Here is a 9,716-nt window from a genome sequence, read left to right as displayed (position 1 = left end):
AGGCCTGGGCCCTGGTAGAGTGGGTTGTGATCTGCGGAGCGGGCTCCTTTGCCAGGGTGTAGCACTCCCTAATGCAGGACGTGATCCACGACGAGATGTGCTGAGAGGATACCGGGAGGCACTTCATTCTGTCCGCCACAGCTACAAAGAGTTGGACAGACTTCCAGAATGACTTAGTTCTCTCTATGTAGAAGGCTAAGGCCCTATGCACATTCAGTGAGTGTAGCCTGTGCTCCCTATCAGGGGAGTGCGGCTTGGGATAAAACACTGGGAGGAAGATGTCCTGGGTCATGTGAAAATGGGAGATGACCTTTGGGAGAAAAGCCGGATGAGGCCTGAGCTGGACCTTATCCTTATGAAAAACTATGTAAGGGGGCTCAGACGTGAGGGTCCTGAGCTCCAAGACCCGTTGAGCCGAGGTAATTGCCACGAGTAACGTGACCTTGAACAAAAGATATAACAAGGAGCAGGTGGCCAGAGGTTCGAATGGTGGGCCTGTAAGCCTGAAGAGGACTAAATTGAGGTCCCAGGCATGGACAGGCTGAAGTGTGTGTGGGAAGAGCCTGCCCAAACCCTTGAGAAAACAACTGACTAAAGGGTTTGCAAAGACCAAGAGACCATCTGCACCCAGATGAAAGGTGAAGATAGTGGCTTAGTGGACCCTTATTGATGACTGGGACAGATCTTGATGGTTTAGGTGAAGGAGGTAGTCCAGTATAAATGGTATGGGGGCAAGGAGCGGCGACTGATTGTGTTGCTTCGCCCAGATGGAGAACCTTTTCCACTTGGCCAGGTAAGCAGCCCTGGTGGAGGGCTTTCTACTACCCAGGAGGACTTGTCTGACCTGGTCCGAACAAAACAGCTCTGCGGCACTTAGCCATGGAGCATCCAGGCCGTAAGGTGGAGTGACTCCAGATTCGGGTTCCGGAGTTGGCCCTGGTCCTGCGTGATCAGGTCGGGGACTAGCGGTAAGGTGAGTGGGGCCGCTATGGACATTTCCAGGAGCGAGGTGAACCAGTGCTGATGCGGCCACGCCGGCGCTATTGGTATGACTCGGTCCCACTCCCTGTGGATCTTGAGGAGCACCCTGTGGACTAGAGGAATGGGTGGGAAAGCATATAGCAGGCGGCCCTCCCAAGAGAGAAAGAAGGCGTCCCTGATGGACCCCAAGCCGTGGCTCCCAAGGAAGCAAAATGTCTGACATTTCCTGTTGCCCAGAGTGGTGAACAGGTCTATCTGGGAAGAGCCCCAGAACCATAAGATTGAGCTCACCACGTCTGGCCGAAGGGACCACTTGTGGCCATTGAAGGTCTGACTGAGGCTGTCCGCCAGAGTGTTTTGCACCCCGGGAGGGTGAAGCCTGCAGGTGGATCGAGTGCTTTATGCAGAAGTCCCACAGCTCAAGGGCTTCTCGGCACAGGGGAGAGGAGCATGCACCCTCCTCTTTGTTGATATAAAACATCGCTGAGGTGTTGTCCGTGAGGATTGAAACACATCTGCTCATTATGTGTGTTTTGAAAGCGTAGCATGCCAGACGCACTGCCCTCAGCTTTTTGACATTGATGTGAAGAGCGAGCTCCATTGGAGACTGGAGACCAGAGGCCTTGGGTCTTGAGGTCCCGTAGGTGAGCCCCCCAACCCAGATCTGAGGCGCCTGTCACCAAGGACAGCGAGGGCTGAGGGTTGGCAAAAGGCACCCCTGTGCAAACTACTCACGGGTCGAGCCACCATAAGAGGGAGTCCAGCACCAGGCGGGGCAGGGTTACGATCCTGTCCAACGCATCTCTGGCTGGTCGGTACACCGATGCCAGCCAAGACTGGAGTGGGCACAGCCTGAGCCTGGCATGCTGCATCACGTACATGCATGAGGCCATGTCCCCCAGCAACTTTAAACAGTTTCTTGCCAACATTATGGGGAACCGTCTGAGGCTCTGTATGATGTCTTGAAGTGAGCGAAACCTGGCTGCCGGGAGGTACGCCCTGGCTTGGGTAGAGTCCAGGACCATACCTATAAACTCTATCCTCTGCACCTGGGACAGAGTAGACTTTTCCTCATTCAGGAGGAAACCTAAGTCAAGGAAGGTCCTCCTTATAAATTCGACCTGAGCCTCCGCCTGGGCTCTCGAGCGACCCTTGATCAGCCAGTCATCGAGGTATGGAAAAACCTGTATCTGGCACTTGCGCAGAAACACCACAACGACTGCCATGCATTTTGTGAATACTCGGGGGGCAGTCAACAGTCCGAACAGGAGGATGGCAAACTGGTAGTGGCCTCTGTTCACCACGAATCTGAGGTAGTGTCTGTGATGTGAGACTATTGCGATATGAAAATATGTATCCTTCAAGTCGAGGGCGGCATACCAGTCTCCTGGATCCAGTGAGGTGATAATGGAGGTTCGTGAGACCATGCGAAACTTGAGTTTCTTTACATACTTGTTGAGCTGTCGCAGGTCCAGTATGGGTCTGAGGGCCCCCCCTTGGCCTTTGGTATTAGGAAATACTGGGAGTAGAAACCCTTGCCCCTTAGCTCCTGAGGAACCTCCTCAACTGCCCCTACCAAGAGGAGGGACTGCACCTCTTGAATTAGAAATTGCTCATGAGAGGGATCCCTGAAGAGGGACGGGGAAGGGGTGGGGGGGAGGGTACAGAATGGGATGGAATATCCCCTCTCTACCGTGCGGAGCACCCATTGGTCTGAAGTAATTCAGGACCAGGCACGGTAGAAAAGGGATAGATGGGACGAGAAAGTAAGATGGGAAGGATCCAAAGGTCGTACTGGCAAGCTGTCCTCAACCGTACCCTCAAAAGGGTGATCTAGAACCCAGTGGGGCCCTGGGCTGGCCAGAGCTTTGTCTAGAGGGTGGGTGTTGCCTCCTCCGAGTGCTCCTGTTTCACATATATGGAGCATCCTGGTGGTTTTGGGGTTGATAAGGATGAGGGGCCGGATGAGGCCTAAAATGCCTGCGCTGGGTAGCAGGCGTATGAAGCCCCAGCGAATGATGGGTAGTCCTCGAGTCCTTCAAGCTGTGAAGTCTCTTATCTGTCTTTTCAGAGAAAGAGCTACACCTTCAAGGGAAGGCCTTGAATGGTCTGCTGGACCTCATGGTGGAGACCAGAGACCTGTAGCCAGGAGCCTCTTCTCATGACCACCACTGTGGCCAAAGTGCGGGAGGTTGCGTGGGCAGTGCCGGAGATGGAGACCGATGGGCCATCATGGTTGGCTTACCTCTGGAGTGAAACAGAGGGCATGCGGTCACTGGCGAATTGTCCCTCCTTTGGGGGGAGGACGGCACCAAGAGGCACATCAGGTCCGTTGCCACCTCTAACGCCTCTGGCATTGACGGTGGCTGTATGTCCACCAGATGGTCCGGGGACCGAGGAGGGTTCGGGCTCGACTGGACCCTGGCCAGGGCAGGAGTCGACAAAACCCTGGGCAGAAGCAAGGCAGAGGCGGTCTGTCCCAAGCCACTCGTGGACGCCCCTTAGGTTTCAAGGGGGGTGAGTGGTTCCTCATCGGCCTTTTCTTTTTTACCGGCACCGGAGATGGAGAGCGGTGCCGAACTGAGGCCGACACCCTATGGCCCGAGCCACAGCCGTGCCGGTGGGCTTTCCAGTCTTTTGCCGGGCCCGTTCTGCGCGCCGTTGGTGCCGGCGCACTACTCACCGAAGAGGACGTGCTCGGTGCCAGGTCATCGGGTCCTGCGTCAGATTGCGGTCTCAATGCCGTCTCCAAGAGCAGGAGTTTTAGAGTCTGTCCTTAAGGGTTCTTGGGCGGAAACCCTTGCAAATGCGGCACTTGTCCTTTTGGTGAGTCTCACCAAGGCACCACAAGCAAGACGAATGAGGATCACTCTTGGGCATAAATTTTCCACAGAACTCACAGAGTTTAAACCCTGGAGACCTGGGCATACCCCTGAAGGGGAAAACGAACGATCTAACAAACCACTACTAACTATATGAGAAAACTATAACTATAGAGAACAACTATGAACTCTGTGCACTAGGAACAAAAGACACTGCTTAGGCGCTTGCTGTAGGCAGCGAGCAAAGTTCCAGCTAGCCATTGCGGGCAGTAAGAAGGAACTGAGGGGGGCTGGAGGGTCAGCAGGCCCCTATACTAGGCACCATGAAGGCGTCACTCCAGGGGGCGCCCAGGCCGACCCTACAGACACTGCTGGGGGGAATCTCCTGGCTGGCGTGCACACACCTGCTTAGAATGGACATGAACACTCACTCGAAGAAGACGCTCCATTTCCGAAATAATGAAGAGATCACGTGTGCCTTTTACAAGAGCAGGCAGTGAGTGTCCCTTCCGGGGGAGGAGGAACGATGCAGTGGTTGAAGCACAGGAGTAGGAATTGAGCGACCTGGATTCTATGCCATGGTCTACAACAGATTTGTGACATTGAGCAAATCACTCGAGCTGCTGATACCTTTACTTATGGTAGGTATTACCTGATGCTACAAATATTGTCCCTGATGTCATGAACTAAGGGTATCATGAGTAAGGCTATCAAAATACAGCCCTTAGTCTTTCTGTGGATCTTCAGCATCTGTAAGATCGACTCAGGATTTACCTTTCAGAGGTATTGTGCGGTTTAGTTCATTAAAGCTCTTGAGATCATCAAATGTAAGGCCCTACTGAAGCACAAATTATGATGTTCTCTAGCATGTCACACAAGTGAAAGATGGTTTGCTTCTCTAACCTAAATCTAACAAGGTATTGTGAAGCCCTCAGATGTCAGAATGAAACATGAATTCACAACATTTCGAATGATCCCTAGCTTTTTTCCCTTCCCCTTTCACCTGCCTCAGTGAAACCAATGATACACGCAGTAATAATTCTGAACTCCTGTCACAATTGAAAGAATTTTTTCTTCCAGAAAATTTGTCCAAACTTGCAAGCAGAATATTAAATCGTTTAAGAAACCCATGGGCTTGTGAATAGCACAAGAATAAAGCAAAGCCACAGGGTGTTAGTTTCTCCCATTAGGAATATTTGAGCTTTAATATTTTCCTCAGTAATGAACTCAGCGTGTACAGAACAATTATTGCCAAGCCATTAACACATTTGAGTCACGACAAAATTTATCATTTGCTTAACAAAAAATGGTATCAGATACAGGGACTTGTAGAGAAATGCATTTGAAAACAGCCCATGTTTTTTTCTTATGGGCAGGCCAGATTATGATAAAATCTATTTCAGGCTGTACATGGAGGATTTATTTTTGTTTGAATGTTTACTTGAATTATTTGCCTGTCTCTAAGCAGTAAACAGTGGCAGGGCCGGATTAACTTTTTGTGGGCCCGGCGCCAAACATATATGTGGGCCCCCATGGGGCAAGGTGCAGGGGGGCAGGATGGTCAGTCTCCAGAGTGAAGGGCGGGCTGGGCGCAATGAGGCACAGTGCGGCGGGAGCAGCCCTGCTCTGCGCAGCCCAGCAGGAGGGCACTGTTTACGAACCTACAGCTGCCAGACGCACAATGGCCTGCCCAGCCCTGTAATGCCAGCATGCCCCTTCCCCTTGAGGGCGGGCCCGCACCTCACCACCCCCTGCCCAGCGCCCCACCTTTATACCCAGCGCCCCCTCGCCCAGAGACCTCCACCACAGATCTCTATGCCCAGCCTTCACCCCTCCCAGAGACCTCCCCCATTGGCCTCCCACCACACCCTGCACACCACACCGCTCGTCTCCCGCCCATAGACCTCCCCACTGCCCACCACCTTCTTCACAGTCCCACCATCACAGCTGCACCCCATATTCCTGGGGGGATTCTGCACCAAAAAATTAAAAATTCTGAGCACAATATTTTAAAATTCTTTAAATTTTATTTGTCAATAAATAAATGCAGCGGCTCCAACATGGCAGTGGGGAGCACAGGCCACTGGTTGCATGGAGGTGGGAGATCACCCTGCAGCCTCCTCCCACCCCACCCCGGGACAGGGACTCAGCAGTGAGGCTGCACCCGACCCTGACACAGCGCAAGGACCAGGCCTGCCCCAAAAACATCCCGGGGCCCTGCCCCCCTGGGCCAGGCTCCCTGCCCTTGTGCCAGGTGCACCAGGTTTGGGTGAGCAGGCGCAGCCTGGCAGCAGGATCCAAGTATAGAGGGACTTAGTGTGGGGGGATCCAGGTGGGGGTAAGAGAGTTCTCTGTGGGGCAGTCTGGGTGTGGGCGGCTCAGTGGCGGATCTGGATGTACAGAAGCTCATTAGGGGATTCCAGATGCGGGGCAATGGGACTCTGCAGGGGATCCAGGTGAAGGTGTTTGGGCTCAGCAGGGGGGGTCTAGGTGCAGGGGAGGTGGGGTTCATTTGGGTGGGGGGGTCCAGGTGCAGGTGATTGGGTTTCAGTGGGGAGGGTGTCTGGGGGGGCTCATCGGGGTGGCACAGATGCAGGGGAGGTGGAGCTTGTCAGGGTGAGGTTTCAATGGGCCTGGTTAACAGGGGAGCCCCAGCTTCTGCCAAGGGGATGCCACATGCTGGGCTCTGGCTTCCCCCCTACCCCCGCATCCCTCATCCCCTTCTCTTCCCCATCCCATGCCCCTTCCCCACCGCTCCATCTCCTTCCCAGGCTTGGGGGGCAATCGCCCCCCAGCACTCATCGGCAGAGTGGAGCGGGTTGGGGCTGGGTCGCTCCATTTCCTGCTGCATGGTGAATGCAGGGCGTGCCCGACCCCGCTGCAGTCCCGCAGGATGCTTAGCTCAGGGAAGGGAGCTTGGGTGGGGGGAAGACGTGGAGTGGAGGCAGGGCTGGGGCGGAGCAGGGGTGGGAAGAGGCGGGGTGGGGGCAGAGGAGGGGCATGGGAAAGAGGCACGGCAGGGACAGAGCCGGGTGGGGGCAGGTTTCCTGGCCAGCTCAGCCAGCCGGGGAATCGGGATGGCCGGGGACCCTTCTGGTTGTGGGCCCGGCGCCATGGTAAACCTGGTACTGAACAATGGTGGACATTCTTGGTGCAACATTGACAAATAGGAACTCGACTGGGTATGGTAAATCACATAGAGGTTTCTAAAGGATGAGGCACCACTCTTCCTTCAATCAAAGTGCAAGGCTGCTGAGATCTCATTGAGGACCTGGGATGATGCCCAAAGTGGAGGAAGAAACTCTCTCTCCTTCCTGGGATGTGCAGAATGGTACAGCAACTGTGGAGAACTATTTAATCAAAGAAAGCCAGTGGAAACCAGCTGGAGGACATGCACCATCATAACACACACATTTATTTAATAAAATAGCAGAAATAAATGAAATGCCAGTACCAAATGGAAGCTAGCTACCATGGCTGGTGTTTGGATACCCCTATGTTGGGTACAAGATAGGCCGATGAAGATGGTAACTCTCTCAATAAGGAACTCTCCTGTGAATGCTCCTCTTAAGCAGAAGCTGCAAAAGCCACCAAAGTGGCCTGTAAAAGGATCCATTCCTTCATGCTCCAGTGAGGAAGCAGCAGAGTGAAGGAAGGAAGTCCAGAACCTGCAGCTTCCCAAAGTACCCAGTGGGAGTTACCAAGTGTTCTGAGCCCAGAAGCCACACACACACCCTCCCCACATTACATGTTCTTCAAGGAGCAGGGTGGTAGTGAGAACATTTCAGGAATTCATCCTCCATATGTCCCATAGATTTTTGAACATTGTATCCCAAACATTGTATCCCATCTCTTTTGTTGTGCTTCACTGTTAGATGCCGGGGTATGAAAGCCACGTGACTCAGAAACTACATAAAGGAGGCTAAATAATTCTCATTTCAGGTAGGAACTGCAACTTGCTCCTCACAATAAATGCTGACTCAGTGGGCAGGGGAGTGGTATGCCTCAGCAGAGAGAATTTGTAGAGCAGCTACCTGATCAAATATTCAGGAAGCACCACAGATTGAATCAGATGATCTCTACAAACAGCAGTCAACAGAGACATGCCGCAGCGTGGTACCTCTCCTTTTACTGTACTTTTCTACAAACCTGTGATAATTCTGCTGTGCCCTGCTAAAACAGTCTGACCAGTGGTCAAGTCCCATATGTAGGGATCAGTGAACTTACCAATGAAAGGAAAATGAAAACAAGGATCTTTTCTGCTGATTTCTGTTCTCCAAGACAGGCAGCTTATCCTTTTGAGAGTACGGATATGAGAATCATCTCAAAGCTGGTTCTACCATTCAGGAGCACATTATGTTCCATGGTTTATTAGTCCTCCAGGCCAGGAAATGCCTGTCCCCATAGAGACACAATACTAATCATAGACTCTTGGAAATAGCTCCTTCTAGAGGAAGTTAGTGGGCAGCGCACCAGATACAAGGCTGTCCCCTGACTGTCTAGCTTCCTCATTTGAATAATGAGAGGGGATCTAAACTTTGCATAAGGATCAATGGAAATGTCTGTCTCACAGGAGGGAAATGGCAGGTAGGAAAAAATTTATTTAACCTGATACCACAAGGCATCTTTAAAAATTGCTGTCTGCAGCTACTCACCTCCCTCATTTATTTAATTCCTATTGTCTGCAATATAAACCTAATTACAGAGACGATCAATTCAGCCTGGTGTAAATTAAGAACAACAGATTGCACTGCAAAGTTTTAGGACTGTCCCCAAAGCGTATCATGGTGCCGCTGACATTACCTGTGGATTTCAATTGGTTCCATTTGTTTTTTTTTTAATTACTAATTTTCTTGTTGTGAGCCTCACCATCTCCTATTGAGAACACTAAAGTACAGAAAGCCTTGTATAATTCAGTTTTAATTAGGGTGGTCGATTAATTGCAGTTAACTCACACGATTAGCTCAAAAAAATTAAGCGTGATTAAAAAATTAATTCTCCTTTCATTGGCAGTTTTAATCACTGTTAAACAATAGAATACCAATTGAAATTTATGAAATCTTTTTATTTTTTTCTACATTTCAAATATATTGATTTCAATTACAACACAGAATACAAAATGTACAGTGCTCACTTTATTTTTATTACAAATATTTGCACTGTAAAATGATAAACAAAAGAAATAGTATTTTTCAATTCACCTCAGACAAGTACTGTAGTACAATCTCTATCATGAAAGTGCAGCTTACAAATGTAGATTTTTTTTGTTACATAACTGCACTCAAAAACAAAACAATGTAAAACTTCAGAGCGTACAAGACCACTCAGTCCTACTTCTTGTTCAGTCAATTGCTAAGACAAACAAGTTTGTTTACATTTACAGGAGATACTGCTGCCCTCTTCTTATTTACGATGTCACCTGAAAGTGAGAACAGGCGTTCACATGGCAATTTTGTAGCCAGCATTGCAAGGTATTTATGTGCCAGATATGCTAAACATTTGTATTCCCCTTCATGCTTCGGTCACCATTCCAGAGGACATGCTTCCATGCTGATGACGCTAGTTAAAAAAATGTGTTAATTAAATTTGTGACTGAACTCCTTGGGGGAGAATTGTGTTTCTCCTGCTTTGTTTTACTTGCATTCTGCCATATCTTTCATGGTATAGCAGTCTCGGATGATGACCCAGCACATATTCGTTTTAAGAACATCTTCACCGCAGATTTGACAAAACGCAAGGAAGGCTCCAATGTGAGATTTCTAAAGACAGCTACAGCACTCAACCCAAAGTTTACGAATCTGAAGTGCCTTCCAAAATCTGAGAGAGATGAGGTGTGGAGCTTGCTTTCAGAAGTCTTAAAAGAGCAACAAGCAACACTCCAATGTGGAAACTACAGAACCCGAACCACCAAAA

This window comes from Lepidochelys kempii, chromosome 2, assembly GCF_965140285.1.
Source record: "Lepidochelys kempii isolate rLepKem1 chromosome 2, rLepKem1.hap1, whole genome shotgun sequence".
Taxonomy (NCBI): Eukaryota; Metazoa; Chordata; order Testudines; family Cheloniidae; genus Lepidochelys; species Lepidochelys kempii.
Note: the sequence above shows the minus strand (reverse complement) of the source record.